This window comes from Eupeodes corollae, chromosome 1 (genome assembly GCF_945859685.1).
Source record: "Eupeodes corollae chromosome 1, idEupCoro1.1, whole genome shotgun sequence".
Classification (NCBI taxonomy): domain Eukaryota; kingdom Metazoa; phylum Arthropoda; class Insecta; order Diptera; family Syrphidae; genus Eupeodes; species Eupeodes corollae.
The window spans coordinates 65,250,717-65,272,580 of NC_079147.1; the positions used below are offsets into that span (position 1 = coordinate 65,250,717).

Genomic DNA, 21,864 nt, shown 5'->3' on the forward strand with positions numbered 1-21,864 from the left:
GTCAAGAATGCTAAATTAGGATTTAATCCACTTTTAAACCATTTAGTTACAACAAAAAATAACAATCTATACTTTATTGCACCTACATTGAAACAAATCCCAAAACTGTTGCTCTCAACTGGACTGCATCGAAATCAATTGTTACTTTAAATATTTCGTAAGCGACACTTGGCAGACACAATAGATTTAGCCAATGATGACAGCTTTGTTCTAAAACATTTATGTTGTTTCAAGAAAATATATAAGCAGTGTTCCCAAAGGGAAGTTCCAGAAAGTAGTACAACATTTAAAAAAAAAAAATCCTATAAAAATAAAAATAGTGGTAACTAAATTTTGTAGGTCTTCTAAGAAAAGGAGCTATTACTGTTAAGGGGTTATTAATACCCTAAACATGTTTAGTTTTAGGAAAATAGTAAAATATTAAAGAGGAGATGCCGTTTGCACAATGGTCTTAAGCTTTTGAATTTCAAAGTGATAAAGAAAAACAGAGTTTTGTAAAGCATAGCTCAAGGTTAAATTGGTGAGCATTCCTAGAAGTTCGAGTATTACGGATAAATTTTTTGAAGGAGGGAATGCAAATGGCTAATTCAACAGATTACTGCTTGTAAAAATGTTGGAAGAAGAACGAAAGACATGAAACATTGCGGCGGTGTTCGAATTCCGTAATTGTTTCGGTTATAGTTCTATCGCTTATCATTTTCAAAACTCTTTCTTCCACCCTTCAAAGTTCTTTCTTGAATCTTGTCCAAAAGACTTAAATTTGGTTTAGGGATTTGAGATATATTCAATTATTGGACATATAAAAGCCTTGTAAATTACAGCCAGAACAAAAAGTGTGAACAATTTTTTCCACCGTTGGAGAAATCCTAAGCACATAGCAGCGTTTTTTGCTATAACGAAAATGAGAGCATTCTAGACGAAGTTATCCGTGGTAAAAATAAAGAGTACTGAAAGTTGATTAGTACCATGGTTAGTGGTATCGAGGCCATCGACAATTCTGCCGAGATCGGAATTTAATGAGCCGTGGAAGTCCCACATCCAAAGAACAAGTATGTGGAATTAGAAACAAATATGAAAAGACAAAAGTATTCTCATCAGCGAAACAGTGACAAAGAAGTGGCAGAGAAAAAACGGAGCTCTGTTGAACGCCAGCATTTCTTTATAAATTTGAGACTTGAAACTATCTAATACAACTTATACTTAACGGTTAGAAAGGTAATTAATAATCGAAAAAGAAGAGAGTCATCGATACCAAAAGCACGCACTTTCGATAAAAATGCTTGATGCCAAACTCTATCAAATGCCCTTGAAATATTAACTGCAATAATCTTACTTTCTCCAAAACGATGTAAAGATTTGCTTCACTGTTCGGTAAGGTAAACTACGAGATCACCAGTGGACCTTATGCTACGAAAGCCATACTGTCGGTCATTGATATTTCTTATGTTGATAAATAATCAGCGTTTCCATGACCTTCGATAGGAGGGACGTGAGTGCTATCGAACGATAGTTAGATGGGGAGGAGGCTGGACAAATACTATTTTCCATCCACCCGGAAAGAGGCATGTTGGGCAGAAAAGATGGAAAAAGTTGCGCAGTAGATTTGCCAGCGTTAAAGAACACATGAGTCCTCCTGTTCTCGAGAGCGTAAACGATTTTATGGGAGGAATTGCTTTTTTCACTAGCAGTTGATAGATTACTAACAAAATTTAACATAAAAAAATCCGCTGGCCTCGATAGTATCTCCGCTATTGTTTTTAAGAGTGTTCGTTAACGCTAGCGTGAGTAGCGTCGAATTGACAGTAGACTGTGCTTCAAGTATAAATCGAGCTTACAAAAGGAGTGTCGTCGTGGACGAGCGTTGAAACCGAGGATTTCGTGGTCTTTCGTACGTTTTTTACAAATGACTAGACATTTTTGGGGGCATTGTAGTATTTTTTGCCGTAATTTCTGATCATGGGTTTGACAAATATGCAGGTCTTTCGAGCTTGTTCGAATTTGTTTGGCTTTTTCCCAGTGGGGTTAGCTTTATAACAACGGAAACTCACATCTCTGATCCTAATAACCACTTTACAGCCCGAATGAAACTATTAATTCTCTTTAGATTTAACAAAATTCAACACTATTCGGTATAAAATGCCCATTCCACAAAAATTTAAATAAGTAAATGCCAAAAATATTGAACTCGAAAAACTGGAGAAATTTTGATAAATATTAAGGCTGCTAAAAATATTTTTGATATTATTATCTATCTGCCAATTACAAAACTTTGTTTACCAGTAGAATTTATTAAAAAAAATATTGAATTTTTTCAATTAAATACTATGCAATATATAGTAGTACCCGTGGCATGATGGGTAGTGCGTTGGACTGTCATGCCAGAGGTCTTGGGTTCGATCCCTGCCTATGCCATCTTAAGTCTTTTTCACGGGTACTGCCTCTTGCGAGGAATTGACAAATTCTCCAAGAGTAACTCTTGACATGAAAAAAATCTTTCTCAATTTAGCCGTTCGGAATCGGCATAAAAATTGTAGGTCCCCTCTATTCCTGACAACATTACTCGCACAGAGGAATGGTTGAGAGTTGTAAGTCACTAGGCCCTGGTTCTTCCTGGACTGTTGCGCCACTCAATTTATTTATTTATTTATAATATATATCTCTATAGATATCTTTGCCAGTTAAGACTTTTAATTCCAGAAACCTGTTTGCAATAATTACTTCCGACTGAAAAATAGAAAAAAGAGTCAAATAATATCAATTTTTTATTGATATTGATAATTGATAGCCCTTGCAGAAGGTTTATCAATAGAAAAGTGTGGATATTTTCGAAAAGTGACAATCCTTTCATGTTGTTAATTTTGTTCTATCTTTTAATTTATAAGCTATTCCGTTATCTATGACAAACTATCCATCCAAGTTATACAACTATAAAAAATATTTTGGAAGGCGAACAACAATTGTGTATGAAAATTTATCTCTACCGATAAACTAAACAGGGTTTTTCACCAGCGACGCTACAAAAGTAGAGCGACATGGAAATCAAACGACGCCTTATTTCTTGCCGCTCTTTTGGCATTTCTCTTCAGTGAAATTTGCCATTTCAAGATGGTTATACGAGCCAACAACTAGTCGAAATTATTAATATTTACTACAGAAATTCGGAGTCATTGGCCTCAACGTTAAGAGCGCTACGTCCAATTTATGGTCGTAGTAAATGTCCTAGCAGATCAACAATTCAGCGAAAAATTTAAAGTCAATAGGCACAGTAAAAAATTTTCCGTGCCAGTAAGTCAAAGAAGTGCCCGTTGTGACGAGAATATGGTTGCCGCTGAGGCTTCAGTTAAAAAAGCAAAAATGTGTCTCTTCTTGTCGTTCTCAAGCGTTGGGCATCTCTGTGACAACGCGCCCGTTGTGGCAAATTTTGCGAAAAGATCTTTGCCTACATCCTTAAAAGATTAAATTGACGCAAGAACTGAAGCCGCTAGACTACCAGGAGCGTCGTTTGTTCGTAAATTAGACTGAGCAACAACTTGCAAATGATTCGGATTTTCATCGAATGGCTGAATGGCTTCATCAATAAACAAAATATATCGGTCCTTACTTCTTTAGTGATAATCAAGACCGGCACGTTACTGTGAATAGGGATCGCTACTCTTCAATGATAGCCGAATATTTTTGGCCCCAATCGGATGACATGGACTTAGAGGACATGTGGTTCACACAGGACGTCGTCACAAACCACACAGGATTTATTGGGAAAAAAAAGTTTGGAGATCGTTTTATCTCACGAAATGGTCCAGTCGCTGGGCCCCATCGGTCGTGCGATTTGAACACATTAGACTATTTCCTGTGGGACTACGTCAAGTCTTTGTTTTATTCCAACAAGCCAGCGACAATTAATGAACTTCGTACTAATATCGAACGTGAAGTTGCAGAAGTATCGGCCCGATTTATGCTAGAAACCATCGAAAATTGGGTTCAGCGTCTGGACTTCTGTAAGCGTGCAAAAGTGGCCATGCAAAAGAAGTTGGGTTCCATACATAATGGCATCAAATATACTTTCACAAAAATAAAGAATTTACTTGATATCCAAAACCCTATTTGTTTTATTTAAAAAAAAAAACTTTTGTTTTATTAAGAAACACGACATTTTGGGATGACTATATTTAGGAAGAGTCATTGAAAATGTTCCAACGTAAAAAGTCATGATGCATTATATTTACATATCTATTAGGTACACATCTTTACTTCACTTAAGTGAAGATTGATCTCTAATTATTTTACAGTAGATACATAAGTTAAGTGGAGCAAAAACTAATAGAGAACCAGGGCCTAGTGACATGCAACTCTTAACCATTTCTGAGTCAAATCCGAACGGCTCATTTTAGAAAACACTTTTAATGACAAGAATTCATCTTAGAAGACTTATCAATTACTTGCAAGAGGCAGTAAACGATAAATAAACTTTATGCACTGGTAGGGACCGAACCCCAGGACCTATAACAGTCCTTCGCACCATTAATCCAATGGAACTACAATCGTATATATTTAGTTTTGACCAATTTTTTTCATCTAATGATTCTATCAAAAAAGTAGTATCCTTAAAGAAGTGCAGAAATCATGGTGCCAAATAAACTTGTCCTTAGACGACTCAAAGCTATTTTAAGGACGTATACTCAGTTCTAATATGGGCCTCCCAAATTTAGCAGGAATTTCGCACATAAAATTTAGTAGGAATTACTTTCACGAATTTCTGGCGAAATTCATCTATCGAATTCCTTGTTAAAAAGGATCAAGATTTCCCCAATCCTCCTGCAGGGGGATAAATTGCAGCTCAACACAATAAAAACGAAATATATTTTTTTGTATAGGTACCTACGTCTCCGAGAATCGAGATTGGAATTCCGGTTGGTTTAATATATGCGGTGGAAAATTGGTGATGGGTTGAGGGGCTGTTATTTTTTTGGGTGGCCTTGGTATAGAGTAGTACATATATATGTACCTAGTGTAATGTTATACCCAAATAAGATTTTCATTGTTATGATGGGGAGGAGAGGACTTTATTTTATTTTTACATGTTTATTTTGTGGGTTATTTTTCGTTACTTGCGTAACTTAAATACATTTCAACAACCCAAATATACACAAACACCAACACACACACACACCCAAATACCGACATTGTGCCCTCAAGGATAATTTGGCAGCCACAAAACTTTTCATTTTCTTCGTTTGCTTGTTTCGCCTGTGAGACCCATAAAAACGCATGTTATCGTCGACGATAAAAATACAACTACTACAACAACAAGAAAACCGACGAAAAAATGTGAATAAATGAGTAAGTAAATGCTGTTTATTTGCTTGTAGGTAGGTTTAAGGATATGTATGTATATATGTTTGTATGCGTTGGCATTAATCAAAGTCCTTGCGGTTGGTTTTTCTGGGGGTTTTCTGGTAATGAAACTCGAATTTCGGTAGGTACGGTCTAGGTATTGTTATTATTTTTATGTGCTACACACATGTGGATTTTGATGTAGGTAAGGTGTAATTTTCGTTTTAGGTTTTTTATTTTATTTTTGGTCTTGTTTTTAATACATTTTTGCGCCTGCAGGTGGTTTTAAATGCTATGTGGAATTCAGATTGAGATTCATTTTTTTTGTTTACATAAATGATGTCCTGCCCTGTTTTTGAGATTGATTCCTGAGTATTTTTTTAACAATATCCTTTTCCCTTTTCTCTGGCTTTGATGAGACGAGGTACCAACAACATACAAATAGACACTTGTTGGTACTTTTTTAATTATAATACTACACATATGTAATGTGATGTTAAGGACTCATGGGGACTCTCACGACAAGATAAAAGTTTTGAACACACAAAAAAGAATACAAATATTAAGATATGATGAACATGCGTCAAAAAATATACAAATTCATATTCAACAAAAAAAAGAAACAAAATAACACACAAAACAGCACACACATTGAAAAATAAGAAATTATTGTATGCACAAAATTTGAATATTTACATTTAAAAAAAATCCAAATATGAGATGAAGAAAAGAAGACAAATTCAAGCGCACACATTGAGATACATTGAAATATTTTATTGTATTTAAGAAAAGGAATAAAAGGGTGCCTAAACTCCTTAAAGATTTTTAATTGATTCCAACACAAGGACTTCGTTACAAAAGAAAAACAGTATTCAGGACTTTTTTTGCAAGGAGGTGTCATGTTTTATATCGATTTAGTCTATTTGTTCGAATGTGAAAGTAAAGGACCCAAAAATCTAAGCATGTTTCAAATTAAATATATTGGCAATTAAACCTTGATTTTGAAAATAAATTATTTCATTAGTTATGATTTCTTGATAGAGTATCAGAAAATTAGTGAAACTTGTGATATTTTCACAGTATTTTCGAGCAGCTAATTTATAGAAAAACTCATTTATTGGACAATTTGTTTAAAAGGTAGTACTTCCATTTATTTGTAGGAAACAATTTATTAATAGACGGATTGGTGTAAGTTAACATTTCACCGACATTTTTAAACACAAAACCCTTAAACAAATATTATTAATATTAAATTAGCAAAGGCGAGAATGGTGATGTGTAGATAGATGTTGATGGAAGGTGAATGAAAATTTTTACTATTTAAAACTTCATAGACTTCAATCTTATAGTAAAAGCTTTTTTAAAGCCCTTTCAATGAATGACAACAAGCAAAAATCAGAAATAAAATGTAAGTTTTAGGAATATAAGACCTTCTCATTTTTTTTTTTAAATTGAATTTTGTCGAAAACCTTCATTTATACGTTCTTAGCAATTCCTAAAAAGTAATTTTAATCCGAAAATTTGACTAGATTAAGTGCTGTTTTATCTAAAATCCTTGATACTTTTTTTTTTAAACAAAGTTCGGTTTCACATTATAACTCAATTTATCTTACATAGAAATGATTTTCGTAGAATTTATCGATTTGGGGAAGAGTGGGTTCAAACTTTAGGCTGAGCACATAGTCAAAAAGATGTAATAAAATTTTGTTTTTTAATAAAGAAATTTTAATTTTTGGGTTGTGTTTTTCCTAATTATACTCTGTCTAATGTAGTTCACATATTGATTAATCAATTGAAAATGTTTGATGTACTTGAAGCGTTAAATGGGATTGACGATAGCAAAGGACTTGGTCCTGATGGTATATCTCCCAAGGCAATCAAAAATGTGTAACGTCTCTTGTGTAACTGTTCAGTTCTTAGATGAGTGGAAAATATCTTTCATATCTCCAATTTCTGATCCAAAACAAAAAATATGTAATTACCGACCTTTCGGTAAGTTATCAATCATCCTAAAATATTTGAAAAGTTGTAAGTAAATCATTGTATTTGATTCTTAGCATAAAATTGTATCAGGGGAATCTGTTGTCAGAAGTTGAGTAAGTGGTCCTTAGACTGACATAATTTGTTACTGACTTTGCCAAAGCATTCGATTACTTTATTTTTTCTTGCACTCCATATATTTAAGATGGATTCACTGCTACCTCACTATAGTAGAAACCAATTCGTGAAGATGGATATATTTGTTTCGAGATGCATATAGATAACCTCCGTGTCCCTAAAGGAAGCCACATTGTTCCATTGCTTTTTAATCTGTTCATCACCGAACATTGTTCAATCTTCGAGGTATCTTTTATATACTGATGATGTAAAGATTTTCAGAACTATACATTCAAAAAAGGTTTTAGACAAGGCGTGAACTGTTATGCGACTTCTTCAACATCGTTCTGGAAAGAATTGTGCAAAACTTAACCGTCAACACTAGAGGAAAATCTTCAAAAGGTCCATCCAATTACTCGGATACGCAGATGGTATTGACATAATTGGAAGATCAAAGCGTGGTGTCAGTGGAACGTTTCTGAGCCTTGTGACAGAAGCGAAGAAGATGGATTTAGTAGCTAATAAAGGCAAGGCTAAATATAGGCTGTCATCGAAAAAGGACATTGAAGAACGACGGTATGAACAAAACCCCACCATGGATAGCTATAACTTCGAAGTAGTTAAAGACTTTATCTACCTGGGCACCGTTATAAGCTCAGACAATAACACCAGCGCTTAAATCAAACGAAGAATAACTCTTGCAAATCGGTGCTTCTTTGGATTTAGAAGGTAATTGAGTAGTACCGTCCTCTCTCGAGCATCTTAAGTTATCATCTATAAGACGCTCATCATCCCGGTTCAGTTATGGCGCTGAGGCCTGGGCCCTGTCAAAGGAAGATGAGAGTCTCATAGGATGTTTCGAGAAAAAAATTCTTCGGGTAGTTTTTATTCCCGCCTGCATAGATGGAGAATGGCGAAGAAGATATAACGACGAACTGTACGGGCTCTACAGCGACACTGACCTAGTTAACAGAATTAAAGTCGAACGGGTTAGAGGGCTAGGCCATGTAGAGCGATTGTATATCAACGCTCCAGCCCGGAAGGTCTTCGAATCCAACAATTTGGTCGCCGCAGTAGGGGAAGACCGCAACTCAGGTGGCTCACACAGTTGGGTGAAGACCTCAACGAACTTGGCGTGCGAAAAAGGAGACAGCTAGCTAGGGACTGCCCCAGACTATAGAGCCCCGGACTATAGCGCCACCTTAAGTTATTAAGTATAAGACTTAATTCTTGAAAATTTTCGATAATCCTACACTTAAGCCATCATATATGTGATTCTTTTCGTATACATTCATACTTATTTTGGGGTGAATATGTACACCGAATGTAAATGTTTTTTAGCTAATAAAAGTGCGTTTTTGAAAACCATTTTATGTACAAATTTCTTCAATTACAGTTTTAATTCAAAAATGCGGCTGGTCTAACCTTTTAATTTAGCTCTACGAAAAGTAAATTTTCTTTTTAAAGTCAAAGTAACTTTTGATTTTATATTGAAAATACCTTTATCAAAATAAAATAAAGTTGCATTTGATATTTTAAGACTTGATAACAAATTTATTTTAGCCACTTTTTAAACTTTCCACTGAAAACTTTGAAATGTTTTATATTTACTATCTTAAATTTGGTTTAAAGGAAATTGAATGTCTTTTATATCTTCACAACAGAATGTAAGTAAACAGGTGTTATTTTTATGACTTTGGACGTGATTAATCTTTCAAATCAATTTACCACCTTAAATTAACTTTAGATATACAAATAATTCACATTAAGAACCTAAAATTTTTAAAGATCGTCTATGTTTAGTTTTCGGAGGTTTTCGATACTGTCTTAAACTGATAACAAAAGATAATAATGTGACTACTTTATAATAACCTGATATAAATCTATTGAGTAAACATAAAACCCTTTTAACCAATTTAAATAACTAAATTATTTAAGACTCAAAACATTGAATAGATGTTGGTCTTTTATTACTCTAATTAACTCTGATTTTTAAACCAACGACCTTTATATTTTCATAAATATCAACGAAAAATAAAGTCGAAAACTATTTTTAAACCAAGAATATAAATATTTTAAATTTCTGTTGATGCCTTTAAAAAGTCTAAGAAGTCTCTCAAGTAGAATGGAATCAAATTCAAAAATATCTACAACGTATGGGAAAATTTCTTTGTAGTCATGTAAAATATTTTGGATAGCAATGAAACCATTGTAACTTTTTACGTATTGTGCAATCCTTCAATTGTAAAAGATGATTTTTTCTTTCTAAAGACACAATTTCCATAACAAAATCTCAAGCTTTTCGAAAAAAAAACTTAAAAAGATTGTTCATATTCTAACTTTGACTTGAACTTCAATAAATTAAAAAGTTAAGTTTTCTCTGGCGATTAAAGACTTTCTTTGCAGTTCATTAACAGAAACCGGAATCAATTTTTCCTGATAACCACTGAAATTTTGTGTTTTATTGTATTGAAAATAATGTTAACTTTTTGACCAACCTGAAAATTGCACTGTCAAAATTCTGTTATTAAATGTCTGTCTTTTAAAAAACTTCAAGTAGAAAGTAAAAGTAAGAAACATGTCAATAATATTAAAAGTGCGCACTTTTTAAAATTATCAAAACTATTCTTTCTCTTATAACTTACTTGAAGGAAGTTAATTAACAGAAATTAAATGGTTAGCAAAACAACTAAACATTTTGTTAACATATATTTTATGTTAAAGTCAACCAAATGGCAATAGAAAAACCCTTAACACAAATTTACTCCAAGAGTTAAATATTATCTTAATACAAATCGTTTTTAAACCGTTTGCGTCATTTTTGGCATAACTGATCGTGGCAGTAATTTTGACCAAAGATTGTTATTAAAATAACATAGCTTACAAAATTATTGCGACAGTCCAAAAATGTGTATTTGTTGTTGTTAGTTACCAGTATTTTTTTAAATCCCCTTCTTCTTTCTTAACTTCTTTCCCTCGATAAAATTGTTTGTATCCTGTCGCCTAATTGTATTAATCCAAAATGGTACACTTTGGCGTATACGTACTTTTTATATTATATAAAATCTTTATTTGTCACTCCTTCATGTAATTTCATCATCCACAAAAACTTAAATGACTAAAAAACAAATAAATTCAAAAAGGAAAGTACGTATGTGTGCATATATCAATATCCTCTCTTGTATGTACATAGGATATATGTTATTCTGTTATTCAAAAGGATTTCATTTTAATCTGAACTAAAATCACTTGAAAATACAATATATGTTAATTTAGTATAAATTGAACAAAGCACTTCATAAAATATTTTTGAACCCTTGAGTAGAAGTTTCTACCTAACAAATTGTCTTCTGTTTACTTTATTTTTTTTTGTTTGAAATACAAACAATATTAACAAAGAATTCCTTTTTTTAAATTAAAAAAAAAAAACAAAAAAGCATAATTTCCATAATTGCACATCCCAACTCCTTGATTCTCTATGAACCCGCATATGCCTCACCAACCATTAGTCATTAATTTTTCTTTTTTGTCAAAACCCTAACGTTTTATTTTAACTTATAAATTCTAAGTATGTATGTATGTCTAGGAGTATGTATAATTTTTATGAACATCATTATTCTGTTCAACTTTGCTATCTAACAGATAAACCACAAATTGAATTTTGTATACAAAAACAATAATAAATTCCTCTTGCTACATTATTAACAATTAAATTCCACAAATAATACAAATGTGAAACAAATATTCCCCAAACAACAATAAATTTCTCAATTGTTAACAAAATACGAGTAAAATAAAATAAAACAAAACAAAAAATATATTCATACAATTTTGTTTGAAACACTCGACTGGGATGGAATTTTCAATCCTCTTGAGCTTTGCAAATCAACTCAAATAATTCAAAAATACCCAACTCCAACAACCCTCTCACACCCCCCTCAACACGTACTCACAAATTTTAACAAAACATAATAGAAAAAAAAGCGCCATCTATCTGCACACATATTCATAAACATGGCCCATTGAATTTTCTATATTAATAAAATGAATGCTGCTTTCCAGCACAAAAGTGTGCTTCACAAAACTTCTTGTCTATATTATGCTAATTATCACAAAATGTTATAAAGTGTGTAGGTACCAACATGCAGCCTTTGGGTAACTCAACCAAACCCACCAAAGCAGGGCTCTTTCTATGAAATATTTTGGCTGAGGGTGGAAGCTTTCGAGACTTCATCATATACGAACGACATGTTCATAGTTCTACAAATCAACAACATTAAAACAAAAATGTAGAAAAACAATGAAAATTCTATTAAACCAACGACGGCTGCGACGACGAACGGGAAAAGAGTGCGTATGGTGGGTGCTCCAGCTCCTTCCTGCTGCTGCTGCGATGCGCCCGATTGGGCGCTGCAGAAACAGAAATGCTGCCGGAAATTGCATCACAGCCATTTAAATTCTCGCTGCATGCAAAGTAAGAGACTATGTCTCTATGTGTGGCATTTGGAAAAACGAAATTATGAGCTTCCTTGCGTCTGTTTGGCTGACAGGGATGGGTTGAAATGAGGGCTGTCGGGTGTGGGAACTATACCTACTACTGCCAGGGCTTGTCGTTATTTGAACCCAAAAGAGAGCATTATGCTAAAAACGACGACGATGATGGCAGACAAACGATATAATTATACCATTTTGTGGGTGGGTGTTTTATATGTGAGGATGAAAAAGAGGATAGTGGGTGGCTGTATATGACGATACAAAGTCAGAGAATTTTTTGTTTGGCGTGTATAGATACATTTTTTTGGTCCACCAGACAATGATACATTAATACGATGCGGAAAGGCAAAGTCCTTTTGGGTTATAAATGTACATAGATGCGCCAAGGATCAGAGAGGACACATCCAGAGTTCACGTATTATAACTGCGTATGCATATGTTACAAAAGTGTTTATTAAAATTGTGATTATATGTGCGGTTGTCAATTGTCCTATGGGACTATGGGAATACCATCATTTAAATATGGTTTGGGGAGGAATTCTTTTTTTTATATTTCACATAAAGTCTAACATCCCCACAAGGACCCACAAACAGATAACTGGAGTTATTGAGTTGGAGTCCTTTGGATGGTATAGCATTAAATTCAAAGAATGTTGGATCCTTTTTTTATAGTGGTATGTGTCCTAGTCAGTCAGTCAGTTAGTATAAACGGGCGAAATTAATTGCTTAGAATAAATGAACAATAAAACAGGCAATTAAACAAATGGAATGTTCTTATAACCAACACTATGACCATAACAACAAAGTCCCTATTGGGCGGTTATCCTTTTTGTATATACACACACTTGTGGCCATTTTTGTTATGCATGATGAAACTTTAGCAATATGGGTTGGGTATATCTGCGTACACTTTGTGTACAAAGTGTGTTTCAGGGTTAAGAAAAAAAAGGGAAGAATCAGAAATTGATTCAGGACACAAATGTTTAATAAGTGGTATTCTATAAAAGAATTAAAAATCTGATGTGGTTGGTTAACACATTTAGTATAAAGTAATGAAACAAAGAAATAAGGCATGGAAACCTATCTCAACACTCTGTCTTTAATGAACTTCTCTTTTTATGTTGAACTATTTAACGAGTTTAAGTCTTCTTCTAATTTTGTGTATGCTATTTGTATTACTGATATGGGCATTTCTTTAAAAGAGAATCCAAACAAATCTTGGAAACTAGTAAAAATAAAAAAAAAATCATGTGGCTTTCCAGTTAACTTCACTTAAAAGAACCTTCTGTAACGCTTTTGCAAATTTTCGTGAGTCATTTGTTTATAGTCCTGAAGAATTTGATGAAGGATATTTTCACTGTTTTTCTTTTGACCAACTTATCCTACATTTTTCTAAGATTGGGTCAAATCATACCTATGAGCTAAAATTTAGAAACTGTCATTCAGAACCTTTTGTTGCTCAACCTGGTGTTCCTCAGGGAAGCCATCTTGGCCGTTTTCTGTTCATCCTATCTACTAAAGACGTATCGTCATGTCTACGCTTAAGAGGAGTTCTCATTTTTGCTGATGACATGAACATTTTTAAAATAATAAAGGCAACCCATGATTGTATCCTTTAACAAGCCAGTGTTAGTTTCACAATTTGGTGTGGGAAAAATATCCTTGCCCTCAACGCTTTAAAATGCCAGACGATAACTTTTACTAAAAAATAAATCGGTAGTATATGTGATTATTTTATATCACAGCAAACGCAGCACGTATAAAAGAGCAGGTGTTACAAAAAAAGTTTAAAAGTATAATTGTTCTCATTGCATTGAGCAATCCAAATAGATCCTCTTAAACCATAAGACTTTGTTGAAAGTATTAAAATGAATGCCTTAAAAGAGAGTTTGCTGTTTAGAACGGAAGACAAGAATTTTGTTTAGATAAACAAGCTAAAATGATCAATCCTGATTTTTTTTTTATAGATATCCGATTCCTTTGGAAATATTTTCTTCTGTGCTTTAAGACAGCTGAAAATATTAACGACTTCAATTTTCCCATGACTTTTTATAAAAATAGGGAGGTTTTGAAAAGAGTTTTGAATTTCCAACTTATTGTAACAAGTAATGAAAGTTCTAAATGGGATAAAAAAGTTTCGGGGAACTAGAAAATAAATAATTTTTAACCTCCTAAAAACGATTCGAAGTCCAATTAGCGACCAAATGGCTTTGTCTATGGGTAAGAACTTTGAGCTCCTGGGTTAGTTAAATCTTGTACGAGCGTAGGTCCAAGTCCCGACGCAAAATCCGCCAAGTTCCAGTCTGCGAAAGGTCGAGATCTTGTGTACGGCAAGGAATAGACTGCTGATTGTTCGGTTGCCTCACCAAACGTTGAAGAATCAACTGTGAAAAGCCACCACGTCCACCGTCAAATGAGCGTAATGCGCGCAACGTTTTCCTCAACGAACGCTCATTTTGATAATAAAATTATATCCTTTGAAAGTGCTGTTCAATCGTGTAACTTGCCATGATAATTTTGCATAAGCAACTGAATAATATATAAAATATTTGACAGATGTCAATAAAACAAAATGGCATCCACGTGGCTCTAAAATCTATCCGAATTCGGCTTAAAACTGTAGGTCCCCTCTATTCCTGACAACAGCACTCGCACACAAAAATGGTTGAGATTTGTATTAGTACAACCGTACGGACGTTCGTACAGACGCACACACACAAACATCTCTCAAAAAATCTTTTATTTAGACTCTAGGGACCTTCGATCGTAAAGAAATTTCAAAATTTTCAATTCGACACATTGGACCGATTATAAAAACTTCATATGGAAAGTCAAAAGGGATACGTTTTTCAACTTTTCATAGGAAAGTTTTGTCCAATTAACATTGTTGATATTTCTCAACATATCGAGGTACCTAGAATTTTATAATCAGGGGTTCTTGAAAGATGAATGTGTATAAACGTAAACGTTCGACCGTACGTTTACGAGAAAGATCACAGTTCTTCGTAGAATGGTCTCGTTTGGAGGTGCTACATTATGTTCAGTTAGTGGAAAGCGTTTGGAGAAACTGGGACCCGACGTTCTAAATATTGTTGGAAAGAATTGATGCCAAAATTTTCGAGAACTTTACGAAAAGAGCTGAAGGCAGTGAATCTCGTAATTTGTATAAGGCCTTGCAGCACAACCTGCTTGTGAAAACAACTATCTCCATGACAAGTATCCGCTAAAGACCATTTCAACAATCTTTAAAATCAGATAAGAGCTGATACGGTTGAACTACCGATCATATGGCCCTGAAGAAAATACGGAGTGTACTCTTTGCAACCATAGAACAGTGGAAAACGTACTCCACGTTATAGGGATTTGCCCTGTCACCAATTCGTTATGCGCATTGGGGAAAAAGAGTTTTTAACCAAAACGAAACTCTCGAAGTACTTAATGGATCAAACTGGTATGTTCTAAGTAGTTTTGTCTAAACTGCACAAAGATCTAGAAACAAAATTCTCAATGAAGCTTCCCAATTTTGTATACACTTTAAATTCAATCATAAGGTATTGATTACATTTTTTTCAATTTATTTCAATTAAATCAATGAAGCCTTTTTATTTTTAAAATACATGTAAATTTAAACTTTCTTTAGATAATACTCTCTTTTACGGGCTAACGGCACAGTCCAATGCTCTAATATTGTGAAAAATGTAAAACAAAGACAAATTATTATTGTTAAATAAAATCACATACTACTACTACTATAATTAATAATGTTATCGACTTTTAAAAATGCAATCTTAGATTGTCATCTAACATAAGGTATTTTTTCATACTTAGCTTAGTTAAAAATTAAACAATCTGTTAAATATTGTTAATTTAATTAAATAAGCTGAGTTTCAGCACTTCCTTAAAGCTTTCATCTAAGTAAGTAGACTTTAAATGTTTGGAAAATCCTTTTTACTATATACAATACGTTAAGTTTATTCTGATCTTTTATACATACTTTAAGAGGAAGAAAATAATGAACTTGTTTAAATTAACATACGCACCATGGCGCGTACTCTGGTTAAATGCAATCAAGCAGATAACATTTCCCAATCAACACACATGAACGACGCACGTCTGTTTCCTGATAATTTTGGCTTCAACAACTCACGCCTTTCTCTACCCCACCCCCTTTTTCTGCAGTCCTTCTTATCATCCCTTAGAAAGTCAGTGAATTTCAAAGTGTACGAAAGTGTATAGTTATGCGATGATGTCTATTTGCAAGATGTGATATGGAGCATCATTGTGTTGCTGTTTTATACCCCAAAAATCCTATATATCCTCCATTACATACTTTTCATCTCATATTCCCTCCCGCTTATAGGCATAGTATGTATCTTCGTCTATATAGCTTTATACGTATGGTATGTATATTTAAAACAAAAGACTCCCCCCGTAATTTTCGTATAACTTTCGATGTAAGTGCGGCACAGTATGGTATAACGGCATCGGCACCATAAGGTCTAACCACGCACTCATAGCATATATACCGTTCTATATATATATATTTTATACTCAACATTCGATATAGATACAAATGAACATATATAGATACATAGGGAACCGGATTAAAACAATTTCCGGAGTTAAATCTCATCATGCATACATGGACAAATTCCTCTGTATACGAATAGCTTAAAGTGGAACAGTGCTGGAGAGTGGGGAGGGGTTATTTCTGTTTTCATTGAAGTTCGGGGGTGATGTGCGGATACGTAGGTACTTTTGGGTGTCTGAACAGCCCTTAATCCCACACCCTTTTTGCCATATTCATCCTCATAAATGATTCAATTTTAATTTTCCCTCAGTAAAAGACCCGAAACTAAGCTCCTCGTGTCGGCATTGAAGAGTTGACGATATGTTGAGGCAATGAGAGGCTTGGAGAGGCGATGCGATGGTGGCGGTCTGAAGTCAGCATCATGAAAACCTTAGTAGGTATACATTTATACATACATACATCCATATACGCAACGCACATTGCAAGACTTTTGAAATGAGAAAAACGTGGTGAATAAGTCAGAAGTCGAAATTAATTCAATCCGCCACCGTGTCGTCGCCGCCACCACCACATTCAGAGGTACCCTCTATACGATATGTCAGAGAGAAAAGTAGGGTGGTGTAGAGTATTTCACTCTATGACCACGACTTAAAAAATGTATTTAATCTGAAAGTGAAAAATTCTTATTCATATGGGTGTCACCTTCCGGTTTCAAAATTTTCAATTGCCAAAAAGTAAATGAGGGCGTGAATGGATAAGTGAAAATATAAGTTAGGTTAAAGGTATACCTAGTACACTACAAAACTGCTTGACTTGCTTTATGTCACTCCACATGAAAGAATCTCAATTTTAGAACGCTCGTCATCATCACACTTGCAGGATAAAAACCAGGACAATTTTTCTATAAGCTTGACAAAGTGTGTAGCTCGTTAGCTTAACATTCAAGAAGTGCACTTTAAGTTTAAGTTAACCACTTAAAGTGATTCGTTAAAAATTGTAAGTTTTTGGAGTATTCAAATTATTTGGCCGAGAGTGTCGGATGAATACTTTCAAAAGTAATAAGTTCCGATATTATACTGTTAAATAGAACAAGAAATTCATGACGAAGAGTTTTTATAAAACATCCTGACAAACTGTGCACTAATGCATCAATCTGAATCTCAAGACTCCTTTCCACTTTTTTTTAGAGTCTTATCGTGTTGTTTTCGAGGGCGGAAGGTGGTAGATGAGTGTAGGTACAATCTAAAAAGACGAGTGTATACTTCACAATAGAATGCTACAACTTTATTCGAAGTCAAAATCAAAGTGCAACAGCTGTCAAAAAATGTCAGATGTCTTTTCGCCGACAGAACTGACATCTAAAACTGATATTTTCATACCAGGTTTCAAAAGTGGTTGCGTAGAGATATATGGGAGTTTAAATTCGAACGGGGTTGCATGAAGTTAAAATGTGTCAACTTGTTGGTTAGGAATCAGGACCTAGTTTAAAGTCTACAAACCATTTAAAAAAGGTAATTATGATGGGCTGCAATTAAGTTATACCTTTTTAAATTATTTAAGTATTAACAATTTAAAAATAAAGAAAATGCTATGGGGAGAGTTTGTAAGCCAAGAAATTGAAGGTTTAAAAGTATCAAACAATCAGTATACGGAAAAAGCTAGTATGAATAATCCCTGTCAAAGCTCATGGAAAGATTAAATACATTCTCTTTGGGACCAAACTTGGAACGAATATTCAGGTAGAGATCTTATGAAATTTATATAAAATGTTTTTTTGAATAAAAGAATTGAGAAATTTGAATAATTACACAAGACAGAAATATTCTTTGATTTCATTGTCTTATAAAAAATATCACATAGCACATTCAAGTAGTCGAATTTATGGCTACTATTTTCAGGTTTCAGTGAGGGATAAAATGCTGGCTTCCAACCATTCAAGTGAACGTTTAACCAAAATGGTTAACCGCATTCTACGACAAATAATGCGGTCCAATTGAAATTCAATGTCATCAATATGTTTAGCTAAGTTATTTTTGAAACAAAAATCTGACATGGTGTCAAATCATGGACTTTCACCATAGACATTTCTGTTGAGAAGTCCTTTTTCAATGTTGAGCACCATCTTCAGACGATTGAAAAGACATCTGCTTCGAAATCGTCATGACAGAATCTGCTCAATATCGTGAAGAGTGAAAACAACGAATAATTCAAATGATACTAGGCACTAAGACCAGTTACTTTTTCCAATTGGAAAATAATACTACAAATGTTTAAAAAGCTTTATTTTAATATCCACCTTGAAGCTTTCAATGAGCATTTCGAACACGCATAAAGTTGAGGGTCTCCAGTTATTACTCTCCAATAATTGTAAGTTTCAAAACATACGTTATTTAAGCGATTTCGTTCCACCAAATAATTATTTTTATTTTATTATGGGTTACTTGTCAAATCAGGTTTTGACATACTTTTAAAATTAAATGTCTAAGGAGATTCCAAAATGCTAGTACTAACAGTTATCAAAATTTTCCAAAAGAGGAGGATTTATTCATATAAAAATTGGGAGTTAAATTCATGGTTGAATAAGTCTCTTTTGAGAATAAAGTAAAAGACAAAACAGTGTTCAACAGACTAGGACAACTTTTCTTCCGACGATAAAAGTGCAAAAAAACTCCCCCTTTTTGAAGTTCAGTCCACATTAACCTATTTACATAGATCAAAAATGACAATGACAACATCAAAAGTACAATTCCTTTCTTCTTTGTTCTTATATATTTTAATCCACGTGACAACAAGATACCATATAAAATAAAAATAAATAAACAATCTACAAAGCAAAAGCCGCTCTTGCATTATAATTCAATCAAATCGAGTGGACTTAATTTAAAGTGGCAGAAAGGTTCAAGTTGAAGAGACCCATCAAACCACCAAAGTATACACAAACAATACCTTAAGCAAAAACGGCACAATGGCAAAGGTAGCTATGTAGGCTACATACCTTTTATAACAAAAGGCTAACTGGTGCGCTCACAAAGCAAAAACGAAATCCGAGAACGGTCTTCCGTTGAAAATCAAAGCTTTGATTTTATTTTATACTACCTATAAATAGATTTATAAGTAGGTAGTAGATATCATCATCATCATAGCCAAGCCATCCGTCCACCATCATAAAGCCTTATTTCCCATGAACCGAAACACTGAACACCTTGTGTTATGTTGTGTTCTGATGTGATGGTGATGGTGATGATGTTGGCCATTTAATTTGCTTTTGTTGTTATTGTGATGTACTATACTATGTTTCGATACCAACATACAAAACCGCCACCACCGCCGCCGCGGACCCAGATGTTCTCATAAGCGCTCCAGTCCACGTTACCTTTAGCTTTCGTTCTTAACAGAAAATAATACAAAAATAAAAGAGAAGCAGGAAAATCATTATTTTATTTTGTTTTTAATTTTTAATTATTATTAATCTGTTCAGTGAACATTTTCAAAACTAATTATGGTCGGCAGACGTTAATCAGCTTGATAAAGCTTAAGTTCATTAAACAGAAATATATATGAGTACCTTCGAATATTTTTATGTTTAAGAACGATAGGCTTGTTTTTTTGTATAAAGGATAAAATGTTCAAACAAATAATAAAGTTAAATTAATGAAAATATTAAATGCTTTTCCTAATTAACACGTTTTAAGTCGAAAAAGAAGCAAGGATTTACACATCACTTATTACTCATTAAAGAAAAAAGATAAAAACAATGAAATTGATTTTATTGCTTAATTCACTTCAAAATGAGTTAAGTATTCAAAGAACAAAAATGAATAATTTATAGCTTCTTAATGACTGTAGGTCAGTATTCCTGTAAACACGATGCTATATTTGTAAAGGTTTTTTGGAAAATACGAAATAATTCAGCCATTTCCTAAGACAAGAAAATAAGGCTTGGATGAAACCAATACTGAATTCCTCATATTAGAATGATTATTTTTTAGGATACGTCAAATTGTCATCTCACGACCGTTCAACAGTTCAGGGACCACCACCTGTCTCACGAAATGAGAACAATCAGCAGCACAGTACATGACGACATCGAACACAGTTGGAATGCTGTGAAAAATGTTTTCATTTCAAGTGCTTACAGAATAGTCGGCCTTAAAAAAGAAAGCAACGACACCTGTCTTTCAGAAGAATTTTTGGTAAGGATGAATAATCGCAAACAGTTAAGGGCTCAAAGAACTACTGCACATGAGGGGAAGAAAGAAATGAGCTGAAATCCTCGTACCACATGAAACGAGAGAGGCTCACCGCAGTGTGCACCGTGACAAGCGTAACTAAATCAACGCTTTAGCGCAAGAAGCAGAAGATGCTGCAAAAAGGTATGGCAGCAGGACCGTTTACAGAATAACCAAAGAGCTGACCGGTGCACAAAGCTCAAAGCAACATATGGTGAAAGAAGTAGGCGGTACTTTGCTAAGTTCGGTGGTTTGCTAAGTCAGAAAGTGGAAAGGACACTTTTCCTCGATTTTGAAAACAATATGCCTTCCGAAACGCCGACGTCATCAGGCGAACTACTTCATCCACCCATAAAAAAGCTTGGACCACCGAAAGCTTCCCCGGTCAGTGGAAGAAGGGAATGATCGTCAAGATCCAAAAAAGGAGACCTTACAAAGTCCGAAAACTGGAGGGGAATTTGCGTTTTACCTGCCGTTGCCAAAATAGTAACAAAAATCATACTGGAACGTATCAGAAAACACCTTGAGGCCACTCTCAATGCCGAATAAGCAGGATTCCACGCTGTATCCTCTGTATTGACCATACCAATACCCAGCGGATCATTATTGAACAGTGAGTTGAATATTGAGCACCACTACACCTGCTGTTCATTGAATTCGAGAAGGCCTTTGATCTCGTTTACAGGGAATACATCTGGTAAGCTTTGCGGAGGAGCAGAGTCAGGCAGGGCGGTATATTGTTTTGTTGGTTATGAGCGATGGATTGCGCACTGCTTTGTCCGGTAGCGAAGGGATCCAATGGACTTTGACATCCTATTTAAAACACTTGGATTACGCAAACAATATTTGCTTACTCCCTTATAGGATCATAGATCTCCATAAAATTACAACAAGTGTGTAGAGAGAAGCACAAGTCGTGGGGTTGCAAATTGATTCCAATAAAACAAAAATGATCAGCCTCGGAACCCAACCATCCTCTCAAATAAGTATTTTCACAACCGGTGGAAAAAGTGAAGAGTATTCAATGCCTTGAAAGTATTGTCTCCATAGAAGGCGGAACTGAAAAAGACATCACCTATCGCACCGGCAAAGCAAAAGCGGTTTTCGGTATTCTATCGAAAATTTGGAATAACTTTATCAGATTAAAAACAAAGCTATCTGTCTTCTTTTTGGTTGCAAAAA

The 21,864-nt window shown here is 34.2% G+C and overlaps 1 protein-coding gene across 1 annotated transcript in view; it reads right to left on the reverse strand.

Annotated features, from left to right (window-relative positions):
* LOC129952626 (uncharacterized) overlaps positions 1-21,864 on the reverse strand; it is a 581,803-nt gene that overhangs the window by 77,976 nt on the left and 481,963 nt on the right. The window lies entirely within an intron of this gene.